The sequence below is a fragment of the Palaemon carinicauda genome, chromosome 42, assembly GCF_036898095.1.
Source record: "Palaemon carinicauda isolate YSFRI2023 chromosome 42, ASM3689809v2, whole genome shotgun sequence".
NCBI lineage: Eukaryota > Metazoa > Arthropoda > Malacostraca > Decapoda > Palaemonidae > Palaemon > Palaemon carinicauda.
In genome coordinates this window covers 28131594-28139676 of record NC_090766.1, presented here as the reverse complement: position 1 = coordinate 28139676, position 8083 = coordinate 28131594, and the positions used below count along the sequence as shown (strand labels likewise).

Sequence of the window (8083 nt, the reverse complement as noted above, 5' to 3'; positions counted from 1 at the left end):
TTTTACTGTCTGATATACTATTTGTAGGCTTTTGTTAATATTTACTAAATTTTAACTCAAAAAGATATTATAAAGAACGTTAGGAATTCTTTTCAATAATAATTAAAAAACATCGAATAGAGTCTCTCAAAAGGTTTGCAAATATCTTGCACAAATCACTCAATCCCCCATCCCTTGTACAACACTTCACGGCCCTACCACAGCCATCCCTTGGGAAAATTACTCTCTCTCTCTCTCTCTCTCTCTCTCTCTCTCTCTCTCTCTCTCTCTCTCTCTCTCTCTCTCTCTCTCTCTCTCTCTCTCTCTCTCTCTCTCTCATTTAGTCACAGTTCTTTTCCTTTCATATGATTTAGTATTGTTTCCATTCAATCCACCCCTGATTCTGATCAGCCTTCCGATACAATCGGTTCTTTTCTGGGTTTGTGAAGGAGGAACGCATTCTGTAGGTCAGCTTGTGTCTTTCTTTCCTATTTGGATTCCTTCGTTCTCTCTTTTCTTTTCATTGATACTGAAGGTCATTCATGTGTGCACCTGCTATTTATTCCCTTTTATCGAATTCTTGTTCTATTCTGTAGAAATGAATGAGTTTGAGAGTAACAAGTAATCTATTTTAGTGATCGAGAGAGATAACGAGAAAGAAAGAGAATTAAAAGTGAAAATTATAATTTTCTTCAGCAATTTCTCTTTTAGAAAAGTATTTTTAGATATATCGTGGGCTAGTCACACAGGCAAGTCTTTGATACACTATTTTACCCTTCAAGTCCTAATTCAATGCCGTTCACAAAACTCTTCTATCGTCCCACGAAAAAGGGGTAATCCTGTGGTCCAAAGTTTCCATATGAATATGATGAACTAGATGATGATGAAGACGATGACTGATGTGATGATGAAGACGATGATCCAAATGGTGATGAAAATGAGTTAAATGATGAAGATGATGAGTCAGATGATGATGAGTCATGTGATGATGAGTAATAATCCCATTGTGGGCTAGCCGCTGGAGCTGTCTTTACAACCACCGATGACGTCATCAGTACTACTAGGAGTGTAAGGCGAAACATGGTGGCAGTCCTTTTCCTGGGGGAAAAAATAATAAATAATAACAAAGACCAAAGTTCACTAACCAAAAATAAGGCAATAGTTTGCCGTGAAGTTCTTGAGTGTACAGTACTTGAATACACTTCTCTTCTCGAGTGATGGTAAATTTGAGTTTTAAAACTTTCTTTTTTAATGTTTCAGATTTCAACGTCTTGAAATGATGCTGACTGGAGCACTGATCAGACTGGTTGTCTTACCCTAATGTTGGCAATTTACAGAGAATCTACATTTTTTTCAAACCCCAAATCAAAACTTATTTATAAAGAACGAAAAAGCTTAAAGCAGAGGAGTAGTCAATCACTCACAAGACAAACTAAATCAAACAAAAAAAAAGAAAAGACAGAACTTCACACATACAGTAAATAGTTCCTATTCAGAATAGGAAGAGTATGGCATTCACGTGATACAAAAAAAAAAATAATAAATAAAAAAAATCATATTCACTGTAGCGTTTATGTTAAAAAAAGTTCGGTTTTTGATAATGCTCCTGTTCCTTAGTATTCTTAGCATTTGTTGATATTCTGTGCATTGGCGGGAATGTAATTGTTGATGTCGGACGAGAGCAGCCGAGAGGTTAATAAGTATGTGCAACTAATATTGACTTTGTATACAGAGATGCAGAGTCATGATGTATTCACAGAGACAGCAGATTCACCTATTGAATTATTACAAGTAAAACTAGCACCTCTGATTGTCCAAATTTTATCATTAAGTATTCATACAGGGCGATTGGTGAAGGAGAAATAAGTGGAATATGAATCAAATCTTTACAGAGATTAATTAATAGATATCGAGAGGTCGATATCCTTATGTGAACTGGGTAATATCAAGGATAATAAGAGTATGTAAATTCTTCTGTAAATTTTGATGCCTAGGTAAAAAGAATCTCTTGGTAGGATATTGGTATCAGTTTCAACATTGTTATCTGGAAAATAAAGGATCATGAAAACAGGAGTAAATCTCAATAAACATGAAGCAAATCCAACAGCTGCACCTGTTGCTTTTGGTGTTCTCTGGAAGAGTCGCTCTCTCTCTTTTCTAATTTATGCTGGAACCCAAAACTTCAGACCTGAATGGAAAACGTCTTCTGTTGTGGAAGGTTGTTTCTGTGTGTGTGTCTCAAACCGCTCCTCAGGAAACTTACGAGAAAGCAGCACAGATGAAGAGAATATGTGCAGAGAAGGTAACAATTTCACCGTCCCTGTTCACCCCTCCCCCACAAGGAAACAAATGATCCAACTTACTATACTATGAACAAACACAATTTTTCCTTAGCTTGTGGCGAACTGTTAAGATAAGACAGGTCTCCCCTCAGCTTTGGTTGGAGGAGACCCCACACAGACGCATTCTTACATCTCTTATATTTGCTGTCATTTCTGTAAGTGAATATAGACGAACTACTTAATTTTACTGACTCCCCGCTTTTACTGACAATCCTTTGTATTACCCCTTCCTATGGCTAGTGATGTTTTTGACGACTCACCACCTACTTCCAGCTCTTTCTTCACCTAACCTCGTATCCGCACCCTGAATCCTCCTCCCATTCCTTCCTCTCCTTTCCCTAAATATGTTGCCCTGCATCATCCCAAGAAATATTCCTACACCGTCATCAGGTATTTCGAAGCACAACATCGTTCCTATATCAAGATCAGTGTCAAGATCAATCTTCTTTGGGAGTTCATTATATCCCCCCTGGATGAAATTGTTGATTTCTTGTTATCAAGAGACAAAACCTAATTCAAGCAGCTTGACCCAGCCCTCAGGACCAGATTGATGATAATCTGTGGCTAAAATAATAGGCTCTCCCTTGAGCCTCATCATCTGCATCCACATGTATCCCTTAAGAAGAGATGTATGGTAAGATCTGACAAAACTTTCTTTAAGATTAAGATTCTGTATAAAGGACCTCCTCCAGCTAAACTCAACCTTAGTGGATGGGGTTCCTTCTTCGTGAAGGACTTCATTCCACCCCACCCTCCTTTTCGCTGCTACCTCTACAACAGATATGGAGGGTACTGGACTTTCCGTCCCCGGACAGTTGGCCACTAGACAAATGGTCCCCGGACAATTGTCCCTTGACAGTTGGTCACTCGGCGTTTTGTGTACAGGACATTTCGTCCAACAGCCGTTTTGTCGAAAGAATGTTGTTATATTAAATAGTTACACTATTAACAGTCAACCAGGTAAATACTTAAAGTGTGTTGTTAAATGAAAAATTCATATTACTAACATCAGCAAAGTAATTAACTCATATAAAATATCATAAAATAAAATGTAAGTTTGAAGTAATAACTAAGTTCAGCTTGTCATGTATATTCATTGAATAATTTGTAAGAGTGAAGACATTCAAACTGTTAAGAAGGATTGCACTTTGTCTGATGGTAAGAGTTCATAACCCATTATCAGGAAGATATAATTATTTACAACATGTATTCGTATTCATTAGAAGGTAGAAGTTGTAAATGTGTGGCTTAAACAATATAACACTCATTATAAACAGTTTTATATTAAGGAAGAGAAGGGTTAGGAATGATGATGCCACTAACAGCAGAAAAGACATTAATTGAAGGGAGAGCTGTAAATAGTACATTGTTACTTGTAAAGCTTGAATCAAAGCAGTGCATTATGAGTATCATAGTTTGCTATGCACCAGCAAATGATTCCGTTAGAGAAAGGAAAGAAGAATATTGTGAATAACTGCAGAGGGCAATAAATGAGATGCCAGAGAGAGAGATGAAAATTGTGATTAGTGACTTCATGGCTTAAAGTTGGAAGGAAAAATCAAGGTATAGAAAATGTCATGGGTGTTGAGGGTCTTGACGAAGTTGAAAATGAAAATGCGGCACACTTTAAAAGTTTTTGTTTAACAAAGAATCTTGTTTTTGGAGGTACTTTCCTCCAGCAGTAGGACATCCACAAATATACATGGACTTCACCATGTGGCAATTACAAAAATCAAATACATGACATAGCCATTAATAATGAGAGAAGGAGGATTCTGAGAAAGGTAAGAAGCTATATAGGTGCACATATTGGTAGGGATCACCAGCTTCTCATTGCAATACTAAAACTAAAACTGAAAGCACCCAACAAAAATGTAGATAGAATATTTAGGTTTGATACAATTAAGTGTCTCGAAGAGGAGCCCAGAGAAACATTTGCAATTGAAGACACTAAAAGCAGATCATAAACGAAGAATGGTGTGATAAGAACATATATCAGCCAGTTGGTAGTGAAGTTTTGGGACACAGTTACAAGGAGAAAACCACGGATATGAAAAGATACTTGGGAGACTATAGAAAGGAAAAAGGGAAAGAAATTGATTTCTGAATGTTTTCGAGCAAGTAATGGAAATTATTAGGCTGGGCATGCTAAATACTCAAGCATTAACTGGAGAGAATAAGACATGAAAGCAGATGAAGCTGACAAAGCTATGAATTCGGGGAGGGGCAATGGTGTAAGAATTGCTCATAAAATCATTAATGAAATCTCTACTTGAACAAAAAAGAAGAATATACCCATAAACAAGAGAGATGGATATGTTTTAACAACAGAAGATGAAGAAAAGCAACGTTGGATGGAAAGCTTTAGGAAGGTCATGAATAGGAGATATGAAGGGAATAATATGATAGATATACCTGAAGCTGATGAAGACCTTGATGTACCCATTAATAAATTCAGTGTGTTTTCAAGTCGAAGCTATCCTAAAAAAAAAAAAATAGAGATGGAAAGCTCCTGGATACAATGGAATAACTGTTGAGATGATATTGGCCAAAAGTGAGGTGACTCCCAGAAAACTTAAAAGCTTATTATGTAGAATGTGGTGTGAAGAGGCAAAACCTGTTGAATGAGAGATAGGAGTGTTGGTGAAAATGGATAAAAAAAGGAGATCTGTTTGAAATACTTACAGAGGCATCACACATAGGTCAATTGTCATGAAAATCTAAAGTATACTCATTCTAAAGAGACTAGAGAAGAAGATTGATGAAAAGCTGAGAGATGAACAAGCAGGATTTAGAAAAGGTATACTGTAAGTTTTACTGATCAAATATTCTTAGACACGTGGTACAGCAATATGTAGAATATAGATATGCACTTATGATGGCATTTGTGGACTATGAAAACCCTTGGATAGTGTGCACCGGCCAATATTGTGGAGAGTTCTGTGTTATTATGAAGTTCCTCTTAAATATGTAAATTTTATTAGGTCTGTTTTTAGGCATTGAAAGTGCAAATTTAATGTTAATGGAGTCCTATCAAATGAATTTCCAGTTAACAGTGGTGTACTCTAAAGGAATGTGTTGTCACCTATATCGTTTATCATCCTCATGGAGTTTGTAATGCATAGAACAGTAGGGGATGATGGAAAAGAATTGGACTGGATTGGTAACAGGAAATTAGCTGACCAAGAGTATGGTGATGACGCTGTCCTTATTAGAAGAACACAATAGGACTTACAAAGCTTGCTCACCTTAATGCATGAAATATCACATGATGTTAGGATCAAGATAAATAGAAGAAAGACAGAGATGATGAGAACGGAATATGCAATGGAAGATGAAATATCATTGGAAGGAGACAGAATTAATGAAGTAGAATCATTCAAATATTAAATAACTATTATCTTTAATACAGAAAGTTTAGAAATGTAGTTAAATGAAAAATTGAAAAAAGCAAACCAGGCAATGGCTAGATTAAGTAAAATTTGGAAATCAAATCACCTGAAATTACATTTGGAAATCAGGCTATATATCAGTTTAGGGAGATCAGTGTTACTGTATGGACATGAGTCGTGGTATGACAATAGAAAAATATCCAACTGATATTGTAGATTTGAGAACAAAGCTATCAGTACAGGAGAATATTGGGAAGTAAATGGCAGGAGAGGATTATAAATAAAACCATAAGAGAGATTACTCGTGTGCGATATGTTGATCAGGTCATGGTGAGGGGTAGATGGAGGTGGTTTGGGCATGCTCTTCGCACTCTCCAAGAGAGATTAGTTCACCAAAGTTTCAACTGCGCTGTATAAGGCAATAGAAGAGTTGGAAGACCCAGGCCTTCGTGGCTGAAGACTATGAAGCGAGAAGTCAATAAGTAGATGATGAATGTAGAAGCATTTATTTGAAAGCTCAAGATAGAGACGTCTGGCAAAATTTAACCGGAGCCCTTTGCGTCAATAAGTTTGGAAGGCGATGCATATATTATATATATATATATATATATATATATATATATATATATATATATATATATATATATATATATATCTTTATATATATATATATATATATATATATATATGTGTGTGTGTGTGTGTGTGTGTGTGTGTGTGTGTACTTTTTGCTACAGTCCATGAAGTTTACTGTTACTGAGCATGATAAGATAATAAGATTAACTCAATTGTTATCTAATTCTAAATGTAATTTTCTCGTTTACTAAAACTCTTCCTTAAGTTGAATTATTACACGGATGACTGTAAACACAATATGTTTTTCATTCAACATCAGTCTTTCCTAAGTGTTTGACAATAAAAAAAAAAATTATAATAATACTCCTTCAACCAAACAGCTGTTGGACAAAATGTCCGTTAGACTAAATGTAGGTTGACGAACTGACAGGAGACCAACTGCGGACCAACGGTCAGGGGATGGAAAAGTCCGGTCACGGATATAGACACCATAGAAATCAATGCCTTGCCTCCTCTCCCACCTGCGGCATTTGTGCCAAGGGGCATGACACTTAGGTATGCCTACAACTATACAATTGCAATGAGCCACAACATAAGTGGAATCTGCGGTGCCCTGTGAGGAAGCTTAGAATCGCACCAAGGAAGAAGAACCTCTTCTTAAATTCTAAACCTTCCATTTCCTCAAATGACACTCCTGGACCTGCTCCTAAAACCCAACCTCTCCCATCCTTTTCCTACTCCAACTACCCCTACCCCCTTCCAAAATCCTCTTCTCTCTCTCCCCGAAATTGAAATCCTAGACCTTCTCCAAATACCACTCCTTGTTCTAAATCTTATCTCTCCCTACCTCTTCTCCTATTCCAAACCCATTCTGCCTACCCCATTCCTATGATCACCTCCTTCACTAACCTCTAAGTTACTCTCTTTCTCCTTTGACCAAACACGTATCCTCTACTACTGACATTTCTATTATCACACTTTAACTAAACTTATTGATGTGATAATTCTCTCACTGCAGATATAGCCTTTTCTCTCATCGCTAGTTCTCACAAACTCTTCCCTCATTTTCATATCTCGTAATTATCACTCTCTGTTTTCATAAACTCCCTTTTTTGTGCAATGTTCACACTATACTTTATCTGTGTTAATATTTTATATATCAATTAAGATTCTGTGTAGCAGTACTACTCTCGCCCTCAAACACCTACTATGCAACCCAATTTCCAACATTTTAAATCCTTTCAATTTTCACGACCTTGTTAATTCATCTTTTCCAGGTATTTTCATCCATCACTTTCATCTCCTCAGTCATGTCATTCTCCTTCCCATTATTATTCCTTATCTCAATCCTTCACCCATTTCTTTTATTCGACATTTCCCAATTTGCTTGATTTGCACTAATTTACTTATATTACCTTGATGTCACCCAAAATGGTGTTTAGCAGTCACTAACCCGAGACCTTTCCAACAAGCTCAAGAGATACCCTTATCCTTTATTTTACAGTTTTTGCGTCCCTACCCCTTATAGGGATTGGTACGCCTATCACCACACCCCCTATACTTCGCAGGACCTCAAGACCTTTCCAACGAGCCTTAAACACCTCTTAACTTTTTGTGGTTGCTGAGAAACTTCTACTTTAATAAAAGTCTCCTAATTCTGTGTAGTTCCTGAGATACGCTTACCCTTTATTTTACGGTTTTTGCGCCCATTGCCACATCCTCTATACATTGGGGTCCTCGAGACCTATCCAACGAGCCCAAGAACACCTCTTAACTTTTTGTGGCTGCTGAAAA

General features: G+C 36.8%; 1 long non-coding RNA gene across 1 annotated transcript in view; it reads right to left on the bottom strand.

The window, feature by feature from the left end:
• Window positions 1-222: 222 nt before the first annotated feature.
• Window positions 223-8083, bottom strand: part of LOC137632982 (uncharacterized) — a 10916-nt gene continuing 3055 nt past the window's right edge. The window contains exon 2 of the long non-coding RNA XR_011042153.1: window positions 223-1077. This is a non-coding gene — a long non-coding RNA (uncharacterized lncRNA). The remainder of the gene's footprint in view (window positions 1078-8083) is intronic.